Source organism: Magnolia sinica, chromosome 11 (assembly GCF_029962835.1).
Source record: "Magnolia sinica isolate HGM2019 chromosome 11, MsV1, whole genome shotgun sequence".
In the NCBI taxonomy this organism is placed as follows: domain Eukaryota; kingdom Viridiplantae; phylum Streptophyta; class Magnoliopsida; order Magnoliales; family Magnoliaceae; genus Magnolia; species Magnolia sinica.
The window spans coordinates 28322971-28346995 of NC_080583.1; the positions used below are offsets into that span (position 1 = coordinate 28322971).

Here is a 24025-nt window from a genome sequence, read left to right on the forward strand (position 1 = left end):
ATGCATCTTGCATTATGATTACTATACGCCCTAGCAACATCAGGGTCGTAGCCTCCACAGGCTTATCGTGGATGGCCAGATGGGATACCGAAAATCTGTTCTACATGGGGTGCTATAGATATCCCTGGGTGAGAGTCCCTAACCCTCTTGGTTCCAGAGGTTGCTCCAACGTCTAGACCGAGTGGATGCACGAGCGCATGAGGGCCGTATACCGTTAGGCCGCGTCTCCCACTGTGTCGTGGTCGGTTGGAAGGGGGTACGGCCTTACCTGCCCAAGAGGAGGGGGCAATGCTAGGTTGAGTCTGACCAGCTCGAGGAATGGGTCCGCTATCGACGAGCTGGGCCCGATATTGGCAGGCGGATAATGAAGTCTCTTTCACTCACCTTGTTGCACGCGATGGGGCGGCAACTTGGTTTGGAGTGTAATAGACCCCGGTGATTTTCTAGAGAGTAATCGTACTGATATGTGGGCTTATTGAGCAAGAATTGCATATTCATTCATTCACTATCCACTCGGGTGGTAGTGCGTAACTATTTGTTACATGTACCTTCGCATGGCGAGGATTTCGGTTGGGCGCGCGACTAACCTGAGATCAGGAGTTTACCACATTGAGTCTGACTATCCAAATTTAGGTATGGGACTGGTTTGGATAGAAGTCCCTGGTGGTGGACCCCATAGCCTGCGATACTACGTACTATCATCCCGACTTCACACTCCAGCATGGTCATTTCATTCGCACCGCATACCACATTACATCTGCAGTACTTAGCATTTTAGGTTGCTATGTTTCTGTATTATACGGCCTAAATATGACTGATGGTATTCGTGGACTCATCAGGATTTGTATATTGCATTGCATCAGCGGCATCTGATATTTGACTTGTTGCCTCCACATTGCATAGTTGATCTACATTGCTTCATTAGTATATGATATTGTTTTTATTATATTTCTGCGTCGCATAGCCTGGATAAAACTAATGGTATTTATGGACCCATCAGTATGTTTTCGTATTACTCTGATTTCATATGATTTATGATCTTGCTAGTGTTTCTGATATTGTATGATTATGTGTTTATCAGTATTTTCGCTTACTCTAATTACTCTGATATTGCTTACTTGGCACTTACCTTATGCACACATTTCGTCACCCACTAAGTTTTCTATAAGCTTATGCACGATAGATGCGTGCAGGTGATGTTAGGTTGCAGCAGCATTGAGCCTGGAGCATGCAGCGGTCTTCTGAAGCTTTGATTTATTTTATATATGTATTTCCTTTTCTGTATTGTACTCAAACGATTATATTAGTGGATATGTGATGATGATGTTACCTTTGTGATTTGGGTAATCTTGTGGTTATGCTCATTACGAGATAAATGTACATTGGAAAATCCTCCATGTAGGATCCCAGGATCGAAATCTGGCGTATATACGTTGGGAGCCGAGAATGGGGTACTACGGAGGCTGTCAGCACCGGATTTGGCGATCGGGAATTTTGTGAGCTCAGTTTCCAAGTTTGGGGCGTGACACCCTACATGTACAGTGCGTGTACATAGTGTACACACACCGGCCGTGCACCGAATGGTCAGCCTGGTCAAAGACGGGCTGACCCGTCTTCTTCTTCCGCAGCAATAGCGGATGGACGCTGTCCGTCCGTTTTTCAGCAGTGGGCCCCACTCGCTCATCAGTTCGATGATCCGACCCGTTCACTTGTTTTAGAAGATGGCTAAGACCAGCGCCTAGGTGTCTTTTTGCCACTATGCAAGCATCTTCACGATCCCAGCCGTTAAACGCAGGATGGACGGCGGAGTAGAAGATCTTGTGTACCCCACCGATTTCACTCCAAAAATCACCATTCCCGAATGGTTTTTCGAGCATAATGCAGAGGACGGCGTCGATTTCTCAAAAATATAGTAAAGTGGGCCCCACCAACGTCACAGCACCGACTGCGTAGCCTCTGTTCGCAACAGGGAAATCCGGGCGAAGCTCGGTGGGCCACTACTATCATACCATTCAATGATCCAATCCGTTCATTGAAACTAGGGGGTCAAACCGACTGTACAGTGATCGACGGCCTGAGTATCTCGAACGTTGCACGAGCATATAGTAGCAAATGCTGATCAGATGGTAGAAGCACGGTTTCCCTGGGCCACTTCAACGGACAACCAAAACCATCCCTTCCCAGCTTAATTTTCGAGACAGAAACAATGATCGGACTGGATTTCCAATCTAACAACGATCAGGGACCCCATATCTAATACAAAGTGGGTCGGTTACATGTGTTACGCAGAAGGCTTCGCGTCTGCGGAAACCGGACGTTTCATGTCCGTTCTACGACCATGGCTAGGATCGGCCCAATGATCCTGGCTGTCCAAACCCTTCATATGGGGCAATCGATCACTCCCAAGAAGACTGAACGGAGCAGATCACGCGACCAGTTCCCCATTCTGTTTCTACTGGTTACTGTGTAAGAAGGTTCCTGAAGTTGTAGCTGCGCACCGACTCCAGTTGTACACTTCTGATTTTCGATCCACTTCCAGCAGCTACAAAAGGGAGGGACGTGAAGAGAGAAAGGGATTTACTTTTCTATTCAATTCCAAGGGGAGCTGGGACGTGAAGCGTGGAGCAGCGAGAGGGAGTAGTATTTCATATATTTTTCTTTCTTCTTTTTATTATTTCTTTTTAGAGGATAGTTTATAATGGCTGGCTAAACCACTTAGATAGGGCTAAGAGGTGAAGCTTGTAGTCTGATAGGAGAGACTTTGCTTGTGCCTATTATTTAGACTGACTGATGTTGATTTTTGTTCAAATTAAAAGGAATACTTTCAGTTATTTTTAATGGTTTGTTGTGACTGGAATTACAATAGATCTGCGATAGTTTTGAGTATTTCTTCTTCCTTTTGATGTTTATGACGTCAGGAAGCCCTGTTGTTCACCATCGTCTCATGGGCATAGTCGGATGACGGTACCCTTCCTAACCTTCAGGCATTGTTGATTGGTTGGTAATTAGTTTAATTCTTTTGTTTGCCTTGTCTCCTGGGCATGGTTTGGTGATGGAATCCATTCTAATTCATATACCTTTCATCTCGTGAAAACTAGATCAAATAAGTTCAGTTTAATTTCATGATTCTTGATGCAGGCATAAGATCTCCCTGATCTCTACAAGTGGATCCTCCGAATCCCTAGTTTCCTTCCTTTGAATTCCTTAAGTTATTAGATAATTATTCCACAATTATTCCTTAAATTCTATTTGGTTTAGATCACATCTTAGTCTAGTTCTAGTTCTACTTGGTTTCAGATAACGTACAGGTATTAGTCCCTTGGGATTCGACCTCGGTCTTACCGAGTTTATTACTACATCACAACCCTATACTTGGGGAGTGAACAAGTTTTTGGCGCCGTTGTCGGGGACTGACGGTTGCGATTCTCTGAAATTAATTAGGTTTAGAATTAGTTTAATATTAGAATTTGACTAACTTTAGTTTTAGATTTTTAATTGGTTTCTAGAACTAACTTATTTCCATGTTTTGTAGGATCCTGACATAAGTTCCTAAATTGGTAATTCCTTCCTAATTTCTCTACTTTTTTTACTTTTAAAATTAGGGTTTAAATTTTAGAAATCTTCTAATTCTAGTATTTTTCTATTTGTAGGAAATAGTTTATTTTTAGAAATTTTTCTCTTTTGTTTTTAGAAATTTTCTACTTGTAGAATTTTTGTTTAGAAACTAACCTTCCTATTTTGTAGGCCTTTAAAATAGAAATTTCTAATTCGGTAAGCTCCTTCTCTACTTTCTATTTTTCAGTTCTCTTTTAGTGATTTACTTTCTAGTTTAGGACTTTCCTAATTTATTTTAGAAATTTCCACTTTCTTTTAGGAATTCCTTCTTTTAGAAATCAGTTTACTGCTATCTTTCTGTTAAAGGATTGTTCTTCTCTTTCTAGAATCTTACTTATTTTGTTTTATTTTACAGGTTTTTAACTTAGGGACTCTAATTTGGTAATTTCTTTCCAACTCTCTCTTTCTTTCTAGATTTTCTTTTCCTTTCTTAGGATTAGGTTTTGAATTTAATTGAGGGCTGTGAGTGTTTCATGCCCAAGTGGGCCCGTGACAACACTCGACGTCTCTTGACTGAAGGAGGATTGGTTGAGGGGTTGACTATCCATCGCAGGACTAGACACCACTCGAAATCCCCTGAGTTAATTGAAGTTATGGCTGAAGACCAACCTCCTCTACTTCCACCCAGGGTGGAGGATACCCAAGATGAGAATGAGGTGCAACAGGCACCCCCGCCTCGTACTTTACGAGATTATCTACAACCGGCTGGAGTGAGTACGCCCTCATGCATGATTTTTCCTGAAAACACAGGACAAATGCACATCAAGCCAGGAGTTATTCAACTCCTTCCCAAATTTCATGAACTTGAAACAGAAAGTCCATATTTACATTTGAAAGAGTTCGATGAGATTATAGCTACATTATGTTTTCCTAATGTATCTGAGGATACAATTAGGCTAAAACTCTTTCCTTTTTCCTTAAAAGAGAAAGCTAAGACGTGGTTACATTCACTGCGTCCTAGATCCATTGGCACATGGAACGACATGCAGAGGGAATTCATAAAAAAATTCTTCCCACATCATAAAACGATTACCTTCAGAAAAGCAATCATGAACTTTGCCCAAAAGGAAGATAAAATATTCTTCCAATGTTGGGAAAGGTTCAAAGATTTGGTCAGTTCATGCCCACAACACGGATTTGAAACGTGGTGCATTGCAAATTTTTTCTATGATGGACTGACATCTTCCATGCGCCAAATGGTCGAGACAATGTGTAATGGAGAGTTTATTAATAAAGATGTTGACGAGGTATGGGATTACCTCGATAGTCTTGCTGAAAAAACACAATCATGGGACTATTACCCAAAGTCGAACACCACGTCTAGGCCGACTCAATTAAAGGAGAAAGGTGGATTATATCTCTTGAAAGAAGAGGATGATCTCAAGTGTAAAGTGACTACTCTCATAAGGAAAGTTGAGGCCATGGAAGGAAAGAAGGATAAGGTTAATGAAATTGTTTGCGGCATCTATGATTGCAACATTCATACAACTGAAAATTGTCCTACAATACTCGCCTTTCGAGGAGTGTTGAATGAACAAGATAATGCCGTAAACAACTATCAAAGACCTTTTACTAGACCTAACTCCAATACGTACAATCCTGGTTGGAAAAATCATCCAAACTTTAGTTGGAGGAATGGACAAACGGCTACCCCTCAAGGTTTCTTCAATCAAAAATCAAATCAAGTGAAACCTCTAGAGGAACCGGTTCAAAAATCCATACAAGAGCTGGCTCAGGCAATGCGGGGAATTACAGATTTTATGCAAAAGATAGATTCTCGAATGACGGTTATAGAAACGGGGATGCTTCCTGCACAACCTCTCCCCAATCCTAAATCGCAGTACGAGATTAATGATCCCAGCTCTTCAAATCAGATGGGGCACGCTAAATCCATCACCACTCTTAGGAGTGGAAAGATCATTGATAAAACTCTTCCGGTTAGGCCCGAAAAGCCTCAAGAACCAGAAGAGGACAACAATGATGGATCCAGTGATGCCCCACAAAAATTAGAACCGGAACTTCTAGAGAAGCCAGTTGCTCCATTCCCCCAACAGTTGGTTTCACCAAAACCTCTCTCTAACTCTCAGGATATCCTAGAGGTGTTGAAACAAGTGAAAGTCAACATTCCTCTACTTGATGTCGTGAAATAGATTCCTTCATATGCCAAATTTTTGAAAGACTTATGCACGACCAAAAGACGGCAAAGTATTCAAAAGAAAATTTTCTTGACTGAGAAAGTGAGTGTTATCCTAAAGCAAGACGTGCCACAAAAATTCAAAGATCCCAGTAGCCCAACCATATCATGTGTAATCGGGAACCATCGAATTGATCACACACTTCTTGACTTAGGAGTGAGCGTCAGTCTGATTCCCTACTCAGTATACAAACAGTTAGGTTTGGGTGAATTAAAACCTACCCTAACCATACTACAACTTGCTGATCGCTCTGTTCGTGTACCAAGAAGGATAATTGAGGATGTGTTGGTCCAAGTTGATAAATTTTACTACCCTGTAGATTTTATCATCCTGGACACCGAACCCATCAATAACATAAGCACTCAGATCCCCATCATTCTTGACCGCCCATTCCTTGCCACTTCAAATGCAATTATCAATTGCAAGAATGGTGTCATGACTATGTATTTTGGGAATATGACATTGGAGTCAAACATCTTTTTCAATAACGGCAGAAACTTAGAGGAGGATGACGATTTCCACGACATTAACATGATTGACTCATTCGTGGAAGATACGACACCTCTAACCTTATCCTCCAACCATCTAGAGACGTGCCTGGCCCACTCCTATGATTTTGATGATGACATGATTAGGGAGACGTGCGCCTTACTTGATACTACACCGGTACTTGAAGTTAACCGGTGGAGGCCACAATTTGAAGAATTGCCACAAACCGATGTAGTGCCTCTACCGTCTAACCTCAAGCCGCCGAAGCTTGACCTAAAACCTTTGCCCTCTGATTTGAAATATGCCTATTTAGGTCAAGATGAGACATACCTAGTGGTGATCTCTGCCTACCTAGAGAAAGAACAGGAGAGTATGCTCATATCTACTCTCATTGAGCATAAAGGAGCCCTGGAATGGACGATGGTAGACCTCAAGGGAATCGATCCCTCGATTTGTACTCACCGCATATATCTTGAGGATAATGCAAAAACCGCTCGGCAACCACAACGTAGACTAAATCCAAACATGAAGGAAGTGGTTAAGGCCGAGGTTCTTAAACTATTGGACGTGGGTATCATATACCCTATATCTGATAGTCAATGGGTGAGTCCAACTCAAGTGGTCTCTAAGAAGTCCGGAATCACCATCGTAGCCAATGCTAATAATGAACTCGTGCCAACTAGAGTCACTACTAGTTGGAGAATGTGCATTGACTACAGGAAGTTGAATACCGTCACGAGGAAAGACCACTTTCCTTTACCATTCATTGATCAGATCCTAGAAAGGTTAGCTAGTTATTCCTATTACAGTTTCCTTGACGGCTATTCGGGCTATAACCAGATAGAGATAGCCCCTGAAGACCAGGAAAAGACCACATTTACATGTCCCTACGACACCTCTGCCTACCGAAGGATGCCATTCGGACTATGTAATGCCCCTGCCACCTTTTAGCGATGTATGCTTAGTATCTTTTCTGATATGGTGGGGCAATATCTAGAGGTCTTCATGGACGATTTCTCTATTTACGGTCCATCTTTCAGCAAGTGCTTGGAAAGTCTTAAATGTGTGCTGAAAAGATGTGAAGAAAAGAACTTGGTACTTAATTGGGAGAAGTGTCATTTCATGGTTCAGAAGGAAATTATCCTTGGGCATATCATCTCGTCCAAGGGAATCGAGGTAGATAAGGCAAAAATCGATCTTATCTCTAACCTACCTCCACCCAAGAACATCAGAGACGTGCGATCCTTCTTAGGACACGCAGGATTTTACGGGCGATTCATAAAAGACTTTAGTCTCCTCTCTCGTCCTTTATGTAATCTTCTTCAAAAGGATGCTCCGTACGAGTAGACTGAGCAATGCCAGGAAGCTTTCACCAAGCTTAAGGGCACGTTAACCACTTCACCTATCATGCAGCCACCCGACTGGAGCCTTCCTTTTGAGCTTATGTGCGACGCTTCTGACTATGCTCTTGGGGCGGTCCTAGGCCAGAGAAAAGATAAGAGACCCTACGTTATTCATTATGCAAGTAGAACTTTAAATTCTGCCCAGGTGAACTACTCAATTACGGAAAAGGAACTCTTAGCTGTAGTGTTCGCCTTGGACAAATTTAGGTCCTACTTGATCGGATCCAAGATCATTATCTACACAGATCATGTGGCACTTAAGTATCTTCTTTCTAAGAATGATTCAAAGTCCCGTTTGATACGATGGATCCTTCTACTCCAAGAATTTGATTTGAAAATTAAAGATAAAAAGGGAGTAGAGAACGTAGTGGCCGATCACCTTTCTCGCCTTAATACCTCTGATTCCCTTGAGGCGACCCATATCAATGATATGTTCCCTGATGAACAACTGTTCAGAGTCTCCCATTCTCCTTGGTTCGCTGATATTGCTAATTATCTTGCCACAAGTTCCATACCGACACAGTGGATTGCGCAAGATAAGAAGAAATTCTTCACCGAGGTGCGCAACTTTTTCTGGGATGATCCTTATTTATTTAAATATTGCCCAGACCAAATCCTAAGGAGATGTGTACTAAACAATGAGCATCAGAGCGTCATCTCCTTCTGTCATTCACAGGCCTGTGGTGGTCACTTTTCTGCTAAAAAGACCACAGCCAAGATTCTGCAGTGTGGCTTTTACTGGCCCACTATGTTTAGGGACACTCATGAGTTTTGCAAAGCTTGTGAGCGTTGTCAGAAATTGGGAGCATTGTCCCGTCGAAATATGATACCTTTGAATCCCATCCTTATCATTGAAGCATTTGATTGCTGGGGCATCGATTTCATAGGACCATTCCCCCAATCGTTTGGAAATCTGTATATTTTGCTCGCTGTGGACTATGTCATTAAATAGGTTGAAGCGATTCCGTGTCGAACTAATGACCATTGCACAGTCATTAAATTCCTAAAAGAAAACATCCTTTCTCGATTTGGAACGCCTTGAGCCATCATTAGTGATGGGGGCTCACACTTTTGTAATAAACCATTTGAGAGCTTAATGAAAAAATACGGTATCTCTCATAAAGTGAGCACCCCGTACCACCCACAGACAAGTGGGCAAGCCGAGATTTCTAATAGGAAAATTAAACACATTTTGAAGAAAATGGTTAACCCTAATCGTAAGGATTGGTCAATCCGATTGACCAATGCCTTATGGGCATACCGTACTGCCTTTAAAACCCCTATTGGAATGTCTCCCTTTAGACTTGTCTATTGGAAAGCTTGTCACTTGCCTGTGGAGCTGGAACATAAAGCGTACTGGGCGATCAAAAATCTTAATTTCAATCTGGACAACGCTGGCTCGCTACGCAAACTTCAATTGAATGAACTTGAGGAAATCCGAAATGATGCGTACGATAATTCGAGAATTTACAAGGACAAGATGAAAGCATTTCATGACCAACACATTTTGCGAAAATCATTCACGCCTGGTCAGAAGGTCCTTTTGTACAATTCTCGATTACATCTCTTTCCGGGTAAGCTTCGATCTCGTTGGACCGGCCCTTACATTGTTGTTACTGTTTTTCCTCATGGGGCCGTTGAGATAAGAGATCCCGACAATGGCAAGGAGTTTAAAGTCAATGGACATCGATTGAAACCATTTGTCGAGAAATTTGATTCAGAGGACATGTCCATGCCCCTGACTGCTCCTGTTTACCAGGATTGATCTCCTAGTCTGATGGAGGTATAGGTAGGTTTATCGCTTTCATAGGACTAGGGTAGTTGCTTTATTTGTCTGGCTGAAGACGGTAAACTTAGCGCTCCTGGGAGGCAACCCAGCTCTTCATTTCATTTCATTTTTATCATTAGTTAGTTTAATGTTTGTGGGTAACATTACTGCAAACCCTCACGAGACTACAACTCGTCCACTAGGGGCAACCTAGGGGTTTAAAGGCTTGTTGCATACGCTAAATACAATCGAGAGCACCTACGAAAGTGGTATAGGTAGGATTTTATTTTTGTTATTTTACTTCTGTTGGTTTCTCTCTTGTGCTGACCCACTCTTATGTAAATATCTTTGGAAAGCCTCTTGATTCTTTCATCCAGGTACTATCTTTTCATCACTCCTCTTATATTTTCGTTGTCCCATGTGCATTGCATGCTTATTTCTTTTACATTGAGGACAATGTAGATCTTAGGTTGGGGGTGGGAGATTAGGTTTCCTAATCAGTGTTTTCTTAGTCTTGAGCCAAAATTGTGAAAATTTTAAATTTTTCTGGAATTTCGTATGAATTCAAAGTGATTTTGATGGCCATTTGGGACACTGGGAATTGCAAAATAAATGATGTTGGTAATTTACAACTCTTGGATTCGGTTATCTGTTAAATTTCACAGCTAAGTTTGAATTGTTAATCCATTATTATAATTTGTAAACATTGATTGAGACATGAATTCGCAGGACACATCTCGCATGCATATTAAGGTTTCAGTTCGATATTGAAGGATTAGCTTGGTAATCACTAAACATGAAAGGAACCAACTTGGGAAATTGAATGGATTGGGCGAACAGTCTTTACCATAGGTTTGCTCCCTATAGGTGAGGATTCGATTTCCCATGGATGATATTTGAAAAAGAGTTGGGTGTACAGTCTTTACCTTAGATTTGCTCCCTATAGGTGAGGATTTGATCCCTCTTCTTGGCGTTACTTCTAATGAAAAAGTTAAAAATTAAAAGAATAAAAAGATAATGTGTGAGGCAAGTTCTGGTTATCGTGAATTCTCTTATTAGTTACCAATGATATCCTTAAATAGAGAGGTGAACCTTAATGTTGACAAGTCGAGATTAGACTATACATCCATGGAATTCAATATTTAGAAATGTTCTAATTGATGGACAAATATTTTGAACTTAATTATGAAGTTACCGTGTGCTTAAGTCTAGGAGAGAAAGTAATGCCAACATTCATGAATCTTAGAATTCTAGTATCTGAATTGTTTTTTCATAAATCACTTGAGTTATAAAAATTGTCCTATAATTCTCAATTTATTTTTCGCATACCTTGCTCGGGACTAGCAAGATGCTGGTTGGGGGTTGTGTTGAGGGTCAAATATTGCATATCAGACCCAGTTATTGCCTGGATTTACGAACATGATACCATTTAATGGCCCGCTTTAATCATGTTTGTGATGCAGAGCGTATTTACAAGCATGGACTGAAAAGGAAGCTTAAAACATGGATTTAATGCTCTGATGACACTAAAGGCAAGGGACGGACTCCAGGGGACCAAGATCGACAGAATTACATGCCAGGGATCCGCGAAAATCGAGAAACTGAAGCTCAAGCAGCTTGAAAGTCAGCCAAAATGCAAGATCACTAGGTTTCCATCATCTGTTCGTCTCGAAACTTTATACATGGCTCGAGGACCAAAAGCTAACCGTACACGTCAAATTTCAGCTATTGGATCCCTTTGGAAGTGGCCCAACGGACAGATCATCTCATAAATCAATGATTTGGGGCACGCCTGGCATCTGAAAATGCTTCAATTTTGTTCTCAACGCCTTGAATGGAGTGATACAGCAAATGGATGGAGCAGATGTCTCACGAACATCACAGTGGACCCTACATGTACAGTGCATGTACATAGTGTACACGCACCGGCTGTGCACCTGCTGGTTTCGCCACGCAATCCGGTATCTTTACTTTCTGAAAGTCGGCGAATCAGCCACCTTTTAAGTGGGCCCCACTCGCTCCTCAGTTCGATGATCCGACCCGTTCACTTGTTTTAGAAGATGGCTAAGACCAGCGCCTAGGTGTCTTTTTGCCACTATGCAAGCATCTTCACGATCCCAGCCATTAAACGCAGGATGGACGGCGGAGTAGAAGATCTTGTGTACCCCACCGATTTCACTCCAAAAATCACCATTCCCGAATGGTTTTTTGAGCATAATGCAGAGGACGGCGTCGATTTCTTAAAAATATAATAAAGTGGGCCCCACCAATGTCACAGCACCGACTGCGTAGCCTCTGTTCGCAACAGGGAAATCCGGGCGAAGCTCGGTGGGCCACTACTATCATACCATTCAATGATCCAATCCGTTCATTGAAACTAGGGGTCCGTTCATTGAAACTAGGGGGTCAAACCGACCGTACAGTGATTGACGGCCTGAGTATCTCAAACGTTGCACGTGCATGAAGTAGCAAACACTGATCGTATGGTAGAAGCATGGATCCCTAGGCCACTTCAACGGACAACCAAAACAGTCCCTTCCCAACAGGGACCCCATATCTAATACAAAGTGGGTCGGTTACATGTGTTACGCAGAAGGCTTCGCGTCTGCGGAAACCGGACGTTTCATGTCCGTTCTACGACCATGGCAAGGATCGGCCCAATGATCCTGGTCGTCCAAACCCTTCATATGGGGCAATCGATCACTCCCAAGAAGACTAAACGGAGCAGATCACGCGATCAGTTCCCCATTCTGTTTCTATTGGTTGCTGTGCAAGAAGGTTCCTGAAGTTGTAGCTGCGCACCGACTCCAGTTGTACACGTCTGATTTCCGATCCACCCCCAGCAGCTACAAAAGGGAGGGACGTGAAGAGAGAAAGGGATTCACTTTTCTATTCAATTCCAAGGGGAGCTGGGACGTGAAGCGTGGAGCAGCGAGAGGGAGTAGTATTTCATATATTTTTCTTTCTTCTTTTTATTATTTCTTTTTAGAGGATAGTTTATAATGGCTGGCTAAACCACTTAGATAGGGCTAAGAGGTGAAGCTTGTAGTCTGATGGGAGAGACTTTGCTTGTGCCTATTATTTAGACTGACTGATGTTGATTTTTGTTCAAATTAAAAGGAATACTTTCAGTTATTTTTAATGGTTTGTTGTGACTGGAATTACAATAGATCTGCGATAGTTTTGAGTATTTCTTCTTCATTTTGATGTTTATGACGTCAGGAAGCCCTGTTGTTCACCATTGTCTCATGGGCATAGTCGGATGACGGTACCCTTCTTAACCTTCAGGTATTGTTGATTGGTTGGTAATTAGTTTAATTTTGTTGTTTGCCTTGTATCCTGGGCATGGTTTGGTGATGGAATCCATTCTAATTCATATACCTTTCATCTCATGAAAACTAGATCAAATAAGTTCAGTTTAATTTCATGATTCTTGATACAGGCATAAGATCTCCCTGATCTCTACAAGTGGATCCTCCGAATCTCTAGTTTCCTTCCTTTGAATTCCTTAAGTTATTAGATAATTATTCCACAATTATTTCTTAAATTCTATTTGGTTTAGATCACATCTTAGTCTAGTTCTGGTTCTACTTGGTTTCAGATAACGTACAGGTATCAGTCCCTTGGGATTCGACCTCGGTCTTACCGACTTTATTACTACATCACAACCCTATACTTGGGGAGTGAACATTAGGCTATAGGTTATAATTAAGTTTAGGTTATAGGTTAAGGTTTAGGTTTAGGTTTAGGTTATGGGTTACAGCTTTTGGGAACTTGATTATAGGTTAAGGTTTAGGTTTAGGAAATCGGGTTCGGGTTCGGGATCGGGTTTAGGTTTGGGTTTTCCAGTTTAGGTTTAGGTTAAGTAGTTGAGATTAGGATTAGGTGTAGGTTTGGGTTTAAGGATTTGAGAATACATTTAGGTTTTAAGTTTAGGTTTAAGTTAAAGGTTTAGGGAAAGGTTATAAGTTTAGGTTTAAGTTTAGCTTATAGGTTATAACTTTAGGGAATTGAGAATGGGTTATGGTTTAGGTTTAGGAAATCGGGTTCACGTTCGGGATTGGGTTTAAGTTTAGGTTTTCAAATTTAGGTTTAGGTTTAGGTTAGGGAGTTGAGATTAGGATTAGGTGTAGGTTTAGATTTAGGGAATTGAGTTTAAGTTATAGGTTTTGGGATTTGGGAATAGTTTTAGGTTATAAGTATAGGTTTAGGTTAGGTTATAGGTTAAGGTTTAGGGATTTGAGTTTAGGTTATAGGATTAGGTTATGGTTTAGGTTTAGGTTATAGGTTTTGGGATTTGAGAATGGGTTCGGGTGTAGGTTATAGGTTTTAGTTTTAGTTTTGGTTATAGGTTTTCGTTTTAGTTTTGGTTATAGGTTTTGATTTAGGTTATAGGTTTTTGTATTTGAGAATGGGTTCGGGTTTAGGTTATAGGTTTTGGTTTTGGTTTAGGTTATAGGTTTTGATTTATGTTATAGGTTATAGGTTTATGTTAAGGTTTAGGTTTAGGTTAAAGGTTTTGGGATTTGAGAATGAGTTCAAGTTTAGGTTATAGGTTTTGGTTTTGGTTTAGGTTATAGGTTTTGGTTTAGGTTATAGGTTTAGGTTTAGGTTATAGGTTTTGGAATTTGAGAATGGGTTCAGGCTTAGGTTATAAGTTTTGGTTTTGGTTTAGGTTAAGGTTTAGGTTTAGGTTATAGGTTTTGGGATTTGAGAATGGGTTCGGGTTTAGGTTTTAGGTTAAGGTTTTGGAATTTGAGAATCGGTTTCGATTTAGGTTATAAGTTTTGGTTTTCAAGTTTATGTTTAGGTTTAGGTTATAGGTTAGATTAGGTTTAGGTTTGGGTTTAAAGGTTTAGAAATCGGGTTCGGGTTCGGGATCATTTGGTTTTAGGTTTTCAAGTTTAGTTTAGTTTAAGTAGTTGAGATTAAGGTTAGGAGGTTTAGGAAAAGGTTATAGGTTTAGTTTTTAGGAAAAGGTTATAAGTTTAGGTTAGGTTTAGGTTTAGGTTATTGGTTATAGCTTTAGTGAATTGAGAATGGGCTATGGTTTAGGTTTAGGAAATCGGGTTCAGGTTCGGGATTGGGTTTAAGTTTGGATTTTCAAGTTTAGGTTTAGGTTTAGGTTAGAGAGTTGAGATTAGGATTAGGTGTAGGTTTAGGTTTAGGGAATTGAGTTTAGGTTATAGGTTTTGGGATTTGGGAATAGTTTTAGGTTATAAGTATAGGTTTAGGTTAGGTTATAGGTTAAGGTTTAGGGATTTGAGTTTAGATTATAAGATTAGGTTACAGTTTAGGTTTAGGTTATAGGTTTTGGGATTTGAGAATGGGTTCGGGTTTAAGTTATAGGTTTTGGTTTTGGTTTTGGTTATAGGTTTTGGTTTAGGTTATAAGTTTTTGGATTTGAGAATGGGTTCGGGTTTAGGTTATAGGTTTTAGTTTTGGTTTAGGTTATAGGTTTTTGGATTTGAGAATGGGTTCGGGTTTAGGTTATAGGTTTTGGTTTTGGTTTAGGTTATAGGTTTTGATTTAGGTTATAGGTTATATCTTTATGTTAAGGTTTAAGTTTAGGTTAAAGTTTTTAGGATTTGAGAATGAGTTCAAGTTTAGGTTATAAGTTTTGGTTTTGGTTTAGGTTATAAGTTTTGGTTTTGGTTATAGGTTTTGGGATTTGAGAATGGATTTGGGCTTAGGTTATAGGTTTTGGTTTTGGTTTAGGTTATAGGTTTAGTTTAAGGTTTAGGTTTAGGTTATAGGTTATGGGATTTGAGAATGGGTTCGGGTTTAAGTTATAGGTTTTGGTTTTGGTTTAGGTTATAGGTTTTGGGATTTGAGAATGTGTTCGGATTTAGGTTATAAGTTTTGGTTTTGGTTTAGATTTAAGTTATAGGTTTTGGTTTAGGTTTAGGTTATAAGTTATAGCTTTTGGGAACTTGATTATAGGTTAAGGTTTAGGTTTAGGAAATCGGGTTCAGGTTCGGGATCGGGTTTAGGTTTGGGTTTTCAAGTTTAGGTTTAGGTTAAGTAGTTGAGATTAGGATTAGGTGTAGGTTTGGGTTTAAGGATTTGAGAATACATTTAGGTTTTAAGTTTAGGTTTAAGTTAAAGGTTTAGGGAAAGGTTATAAGTTTAGGTTAGGTTTAGGTTTAGGTTTAGGTTTAGGTTATAGGTTATAGCTTTAGGGAATTGAGAATGGGTTATGGTTTAGGTTTAGGAAATCGGGTTCAGGTTCGGGATTGGGTTTAAGTTTGGGTTTTCAAGTTTAAGTTTAGGTTTAGGTTAGGGAGTTGAGATTAGGATTAGGTGTAGGTTTAGGTTTAGGGAATTGAGTTTAGGTTATAGGTTTTGGGATTTGGGAATAGTTTTAGGTTATAAGTATAGGTTTAGGTTAGGTTATGGGTTAAGGTTTAGGGATTTGAGTTTAGGTTATAAGATTAGGTTACGGTTTAGGTTTAGGTTATAGGTTTTAGGATTTGAGAATGGGTTCGGGTTTAGGTTATAAGTTTTGGTTTTGGTTTTGGTTATAGGGTTTGGTTTAGGTTATAGGTTTTTGGATTTGAGAATGGGTTCGGGTTTAGGTTATAGGTTTTGGTTTAGGTTATAGGTTTAAGTTTAGGTTATAAGTTTTGGGATTTGAGAATGGGTTCGGGCTTAGGTTATAGGTTTTGGTTTTGGTTTAGGTTATAGGTTTAGGTTTAGGTTATAGGTTTTGGGATTTGAGAATGGGTTTGGGTTTAGGTTATAGGTTTTGGTTTTGGTTTAGGTTATAGGTTTTGGGATTTGAGAATGGGTTCGGATTTAGGTTATAAGTTTTGATTTTGGTTTAGGTTTATGTTATAGGTTTTTGGATTTGAGAATGGGTTATGGTTTAGGTTTAGAAAATCGGGTTCAGGTTCGGGATTGGATTTAAGTTTGGGTTTTCAAGTTTAGGTTTAGGTTTAGGTTAGGGAGTTGAGATTAGGATTAGGTGTAAGTTTAGCTTTAGGGAATTGAGTTTAGGTTATAGGTTTAGGGAAAGGTTAGGTTTAGGTTATAGGTTTTGGGATTTGGGAATAGTTTTAGGTTATAAGTATAGGTTTAGGTTAGGTTATAGGTTAAGGTTTAGGGATTTGAGTTTAGGCTATAGGTTTAGGTTTAGGTTTAGGTCTAGGTTTAGGTTTAGGGAATTGAGTTTAGGTTATAGGTTTTGGGATTTGGGAATAGTTTTAGGTTATAAGTATAGGTTTAGGGATTTGAGTTTAGGTTATAGGATTAGGTTTAGGTTTAGGTTTAAGGATTTGAGTTTAGGTTATAAGTTTAGGTTTAGGTTTTAGGTTTAGGTTTAGGTTTGGGTTTTGGGATTTGAGAATGGGTTCGGGTTTAGGTTATAGGTTTTGTTTTCGGTTTAGGTTATAGGTTTTGAGATTTGATAATGGGTTCAGGTTTAGGTTATAGGTTATAGGTTTTTGTTTTGGTTTAAGTTATGGGTTTTAATTTAAGTTATAGGTTAACGGTTTAGGTTAAGGTTTAGGTTTAGGTTAAAGTTTTTAGGATTTGAGAATGAGTTCAAGTTTAGGTTATAGGTTTTGGTTTTGGTTTTGGTTATAAGTTTTGGTTTAGGTTATAGGTTTTGGGATTTGAGAATGGGTTTGGGCTTAGGTTATAGGTTTTGATTTTGGTTTAGGTTATAGGTTTTGGTTTAGGTTATAGGTTTTAGGTTTAGGTTATAGGTTATAGGATTTAAGAATGTGTTCGGGTTTAAGATATAGGTTTTAATTTTGGTTTTGATTATATTTTTTGATTTAGGTTATAGGTTATAGGTTTAGGTTTTAGGTTTTGATTTTGGTTTTGATTTAGGTTATAGGTTATAGGTTTAGGTTAAGGTTTAGGGAAACGTAATAGGTTTTGATTTAGGTTATAGGTTATAGGTTTAGGTTTTAGGTTTAGGTTTTAGGTTTAGGTTTATGTTATAGGTTAGAGGTTTAGGTTAAGGTTTAGGTTTAGGTTATAGGTTTTGGGATTTGAGAATGGGTTCGGGTTTAGGTTATAGGTTTTGGTTATATGTTATAGGTTTAGGTTAAGGTTTAGGTTTAGGTTATAGGTTTTGGGATTTGAGAATGGGTTCGGTTTTAGGTTATAGGTTTAGGTTTTAGTTTAGGTTATAGGTTTAGGTTTAGGTTATAGGTTTAGGTCATAGGTTTTTGGATTTGAGAATGGGTTCAGGTTTAGGTTATAGGTTTTGGATTTGGTTTAGGTTATAGGTTTTGATTTAGGTTATAGGTTTAGGTTATAGGTTTTTGGATTTAAGAATGGGTTCGGGCTTAGGTTATAGGTTTTGGTTTTGGTTTAGGTTATAGGTTTTGATTTAGGTTATAGGTTAACGGTTTAGGTTAAGGTTTAGGTTTAAGTTTAGGTTATAGGTTTTTGGATTTGAGAATGGGTTCGGGTTTAGGTTATAAGTTTTGGTTTTAGTTTAGGTTTAGGTTTAGGTTATAGGTTTTTGGATTTGAGAATGGGTTATGGTTTAGGTTTAGAAAATCAGGTTCAGGTTCGGGATTGGGTTTAAGTTTAGGTTTTCAAGTTTAGGTTTAGGTTTAGGTTAGGGAGTTGAGATTAGGATTAGGTATAGGTTTAGCTTTAGGGAATTGAGTTTAGGTTATAGGTTTAGGGAAAGGTTAGGTTTAGGTTATAGGTTTTGGGATTTGGGAATAGTTTTAGGTTATAAGTATAGGTTTAGGTTAGGTTATAAGTTAAGGTTTAGGGATTTGAGTTTAGGTTATAGGATTAGGTTTAGGTTTAGGTTTAGGGATTTGAGTTTAGGTTATTGGTTTAGGTTTAGGTTTTAGATTTAGGTTTAGGTTTGGTTTAGGTTATAGGTTTTGATTTAGGTTATAGGTTAATGGTTTAGGTTATAGGTTTTTGGATTTGAGAATGGGTTCGGGTTTAGGCTATAGGTTTTGGCTTTGGTTTAGGTTATAGGTTTTAGGTTTAGGTTTAGGTTTAGGTTTTAGGTTAAGGTTACGGTTTAGGTTAAGGTTGAGGTTTAGGTTATAGGTTAAGGTTTTAGGTCATAGGTTTTGGTTTAGGTTAAGGTTTAGGTTTAGGTTATAAGATATAGGTTTAGGGAATTGAGGTTAGGTTAAGGTTTAGGTTTAGGAAATTGGGTTCGGGTTCGGGATCGGGTTTATGTTTGGATTTTCAAGTTTAGGTATAGGTTTAGGTTAGGGAGTTAAGATTAGGATTAGGTGTAGGTTTAGGTTTAGGGATTTGAGAATACATTTAGGTTCTAGGTTTAGGTTTAGGTTTTAGGTTTTAGGTTAAGGTTATATGTTTAAGTTAAGGTTTAGGTTTAAGTTAAGGTTGAGGTTTAGGTTATAGGTTAAGGTTTTAGGTCATAGGTTTTGGTTTAGGTTAAGGTTATAGGTATAGGTTAAGGTTTAGGTTTAGGTTTAGGTTTAGGTTTAGGTTATAAGATATAGGTTTAGGGAATTGAGAATAGGTTAAGGTTTAGGTTTAGGAAATCAGGTTCGGGTTCGGGATCGGGTTTATGTTTGGGTTTTCAAGTTTAGGTATAGGTTTAGGTTAGGGAGTTAAGATTAGGATTAGGTGTAGGTTTAGGTTTAGAGATTTGAGAATACATTTAGGTTTTAGGTTTAGGTTTAGGTTTTAGGTTTTAGGTTAACGTTTAGGTTTAGGTTTAAGTTAAGGTTGAGGTTTAGGTTATAGGTTAAGGTTTTAGGTCATAGGTTTTGGTTTAGGTTAAGGGTATGGTCCCTGCAAATACAGATATAAACACGGCCATCCGGCGCAAATGGCTAGGCCCTTCCAATGCTGTCCATCTTCATCATGGTCATAATAGCGGTTCCCTCTTTTCAGGGAACCCCGCTCTTCCGAATAGCTCCGACGCACATCCAGGTCTGCTCCATCAATTTCGAGTAAATAAATAAACATGGCCTGTCCAAATGGCCAGGCCACTCCAATGTTGTCCATAGGGACCCCCGCTCAACATCCGGATAGCTCCAACGCACATCCAGATCTGCTTCATCAATTTCGAGATAAAGGGACACCCTAAAATTTCTCAAATTCCAATACATACCATTCCCATTACAATACATAGCGAATCAATCTGGAAATTCAAAAGGGCCACAAAACAGTATCATCAGGTCCTTTGCTAAATTATAAAACATGATATAACTAAAAAAAAACTTCATAAATGCCCATACCAACACAAGTACCATTCAAAACAATGCAATGCTGAAACCAAACAGAAAAAATGGTGGAAAATATTCACAATTTGACTCAACTCACACAAAAATGGAAAAGTTCCTTAGTTATCTTGGGGTCTGTTGTTTGAATGCTAGCATAGCACAACAATCCATAAACATGCACAAAGCCACTATAAACATGGCATGTGTACCACATTACACTTTGTAGTTCCTGAAATTGAGCATGGTTGTGAAAGCTCTTAAATTGAGCCCCTTATTCACAAGAGCATGGTAAGAAGGAAAATAAAATTAAACACTCTGATACTCAGATGAATGATACATAAGCACTGGGTAATTATTTAGAAATTGCATGTGGTATAAGAGTAATTCAAATCATGACCATTTAATGGAACAGAAGAAATTGTTGAAGCTCACTGTTTAGATAGCAGAGTTTTGAAACATGGAAAATCCAAGCTTGCCCATCAGTTGGATGCTTCAGATTCATCATCAGACAGTCCACATGCACAGAAAAGATGCAGGCTACACAGATATCATCTGATTTAGGAAATTTATTTGATTCCTATTCTAGGTAAACCAGTGGAGCTAGCTCCATTCCATTCAAAATGGCAGAACTAGGCCCCAAATTCTAGCTAGGATTGCTTCAGGCCTGCTCGAAATGCATGAGAATACAACTAAAGATCGGCCATCAATATGAATTAAATTGGTGTCACCCTGCTTTAGCAATTTCTGGGTTGATTTGATTAACAAATATCTACACAATTAAAAAACTACGCCAATAAACTAAAACCTAACAATTGAATTCGAAGCTAATTTGAGAAACTGGGCGGTGTATTAGAAATTTCCAATGATACGTTGCAAGATAGAAATCATTGGAGATATTAGAGACTGGAAATGATAGAATCAGTTTAGTGACTCTCCATCTTAAACCCCATGATCCGAATGCCACGAAATCAGTTTAGTTGCCCTTTGATCTTCTATTGCCCCATTTGTTGACACCTTGTTAGCTAGGTGCTTGGTACGAGTCAAAATGGGATGGATTTACTGAGTTGACTCAGGCAACTCACAAATCTGCCTGACCTCTTTGTTTTTCCCATATTGGACGGTTAAGTTTTGATGCTAAGTGACTGAGCCACCATTGGTGAGTGGTGAACCAGGTGTGTGATGTTTTTGAAGCCACAACACCATGAGTCACCAATAGTTGGATAGTGCGAATCCAGCTTAGTGGCCAGAAGACTAGAACAGGTAATAAAAGTATAAAAATGAACAATGTTAGAGTAAAGTAAAAGCAAGAGTTCAACAAGGAAGAGGCAGGCTCAGGACTAGAACTATAACAGAACATATTGAGAGTCAGCACATGTGAAATACAAATAGAAACCAATACGAATAACAGAATCCGGAAAAAGAAAGTGACAGAAAATCAGAAAAGTGTATCCTAAGAATACAGCATCATTACTATTACTTTGAGCAGAATATCAATGCCAACAAAATACAATTGGGTATTGAAAAAAAAATCACAGCAGGACAATCAAATAAGCTCACCTTCCTTGCTATGTTCTCAAAACTAGGCCTGCTAATGAAAGAGAAAGCAAGGAGAGAGACATCAACGCCACTGTAGCTGACAGGTCTCAGCCTGTTATAGTCTTCTTGACCTGCATGGAGTTTCAATTTCTTGAAAATCAGTAATTACAATGCATAAAATAGGAAGATGGTTTTATTTTAATTTCTTTCCCAAAACCATTAAATGCTAAAAATAATTCAAATTACTAAGATTTAGCACTACTAATTCCAACAATGGATAAAACCCAAAACAGGATATGGATTTGGTTGAATATTACAATTCAAGATACTAGTTGCTTCTTTTTATTCTTCCTCGTTCCTTTTTCAATCGATGGCATATCTGCATATGTTTCTGGTACAGTCACCTCCTTTAAATAATTCATCATATTCAATTCAAATTTCAAACATAGAAAAAAATAGAACAAAAGAAATCTCAAAAGGTAAAAAATAAAATTCACCCAGAACAGAATAGCAAACAAAAGAGAAAAGAAAGCAGTTAACTGTCCACATTTCCAATAATACGTTCTTTTAAAACAAAAAAAAAAAAAAAAAAGAAAAAGCAGAGACATTTAAACCAAGAAATTCAAAACAAAAATCAAAATTTCCAGAAGATATTATAGAAATGTACCAGCATAACTAGATCATGAGTAGTAGTTTTCCTATATCTTCCACAGAATGCACGTCTCACCTCTCAATGACATGAACCCAGAAAAATTATTCCAGCAGACATGCAATTGCAGAAGTGGAAACCTCCAAGAGCGAGACCCTTCCGGCAGTGACGAACTCATCCTTAAATTGACCCTTCATTTAAAATAAAATATATATATAAATTTCTACATGATACACCTGACATTGAGAAATGTATGCATTTATAGCACTCCCGAGCATATATTTTTTACTTGAAAAGAAACAAGCCTTAAAAGATAATAAGCAATCTTTTTCTCATTTTTAATCAGGTACATGTTGGGGACTCTATAACACTTTCTTCTGTTCCTAGCTTCCATCTGGAAGCATAAAGGGAGCATGGAAGCAGTTTAGAGGCTAGGGAGGCTTTCAATAGCAATACTTACCATATAAATTGCTTGAAGAAATTATAACTAAGATATTATTAGCATGGGCTTAGAATACTTTTCAATGTGGGAATACTTCTTGAAACTAATAAACCATGACAAACATTTAAGAGACATATTTGATTCACTTCAAGCAACTCTTGAATTCTGGATTTGGACATGGCCCACTCCAGGGCCATAAATTAGATCTCTTAGAGACTCTACCTTGAGATGGTTGAGGAAGGGCAATAGTGGATTGACAGTGTAGCTATTGGAGTTAACTGTAGAATTGAGTATTAAATATACCTTGAAAATGAGTTTTGATCTCATTTAAATACATCAAATCTTATGTTTTGATCTGCAAAACAGGCCTGAATATAGTTGAAAATGAGTTCATAGGCTTCCTATACCTTCAAATGAAGAAAATACCTTGACAACTATACAACCATCCATGACTAATTGTAAGAAATAAGATTCTGTCATAGAAAAGACATAAATCACAAAACCTGATTTGGATCAAGAGGAATTCTTCATGATCCCATCCCCAATTCAGGAAACCGATTCAAGGCTAGAAATGGAAAAAAAAATCACCCAATAACTGAAATTCGTTGCTGAAAAGAATCCCACCCAAATCCAAAAGGTTTTTTTAACAAACACACTCTGGTTTATATCATGACGCCTGAAAGAATCCTACACAAGTCTGATTCCCAATCCAGGTCGAGGGTAGAAATGTAGGGGGGAAATCAACACAGAGCCAATTCATCACTTCTCACAAGAAATCCAGTTAGGGTTACAATGACAGATGCCATGTTAATGAATTGCCAAAAAGAATTCATCGTGATTCTCAAAATTCATTATTCTAACCCAAATCCCCAATTCAAAACCCAAATCCTGCAAATTCCAATTCAAGAAAATCCCATTTCCAATCAAACGTGACAAATCCAAATCAGTAATTCCTTACCGACGCAACAATAGAAATCGCAGAACAGTCGGCTTGAGGGCTTGACATTTTCTTCGATGAAATAGAGACGGACAATGACACCGTGCTCTCATTGACGAGCAGCGTGCACCATGTCGGCATCCCTTTGATATTGTAGTCCTCGATCTTAGCACATTCCTGGAGGAACGATCGGATATTGTCGCGAAACAGGCCCGAGTAGTCGACTGGGCAGCTAGGGTCTGCGAATGCATGGAATGCATAGGCCTTGATCTGCCGTTTTTGCTTCTTATAGGCATCAAAGATGGTAGACATGAGATAGAGCGTGGAGGTGCAGCTAGGGCGTGGGGACCTTCTTCCAATTCAAAGAGAGAGAGAGATAGAGAGAGATAGAGGTGGGGGTGCGGCTAGGGCGTGGGGACCTTCTTCCAATTCACAGAGAGAGAGAGAGAGAGAGGTGGAGGTGCGGCTAGGGCGTGGGGGTGAGGTGGAGGCGTGAGAGGGATGTTTGAGAGAGTGGGAATGAAAAAAAAAAGGCCCGCGTCAATGAAATAGAAAGGACCCGCGCGGCTTTTTTTCCGTCGGATTTAGCTACGGATATACGGACTTTAGCTACGGATTAAATCCGTAGCTATATAGCTACGGCTTTAAACCGTAGCAAAATTCCGCCATAGGCTGTATCCTTTGCTCGATTTTTTGGTAGTGTTTACTCTCATATTAGCCAGTGAAACAAGCTGGGTCGAATTCTCTATCATGAAAGAGAGTGAACGTTCGACTCCGTTTTCCCATATCCAAAGAAAAAAAACT

The 24025-nt window shown here is 39.0% G+C and overlaps 1 long non-coding RNA gene and 1 other non-coding gene across 2 annotated transcripts; one reads left to right on the forward strand and one right to left on the reverse strand.

Moving 5' to 3' along the window:
* Positions 1-4646: 4646 nt before the first annotated feature.
* On the reverse strand, positions 4647-4753 carry LOC131219780 (small nucleolar RNA R71). Its single transcript, XR_009158424.1, has one exon. It is a non-coding gene; the product is annotated as a small nucleolar RNA R71 (small nucleolar RNA).
* A 9131-nt stretch (positions 4754-13884) lies between these two features.
* LOC131218319 (uncharacterized) lies at positions 13885-14993 on the forward strand. The gene is made up of 4 exons (XR_009157638.1): positions 13885-13922; positions 14121-14151; positions 14768-14812; positions 14921-14993. It is a non-coding gene; the product is annotated as an uncharacterized LOC131218319 (long non-coding RNA).
* The last annotated feature ends 9032 nt before the right edge of the window (positions 14994-24025 follow it).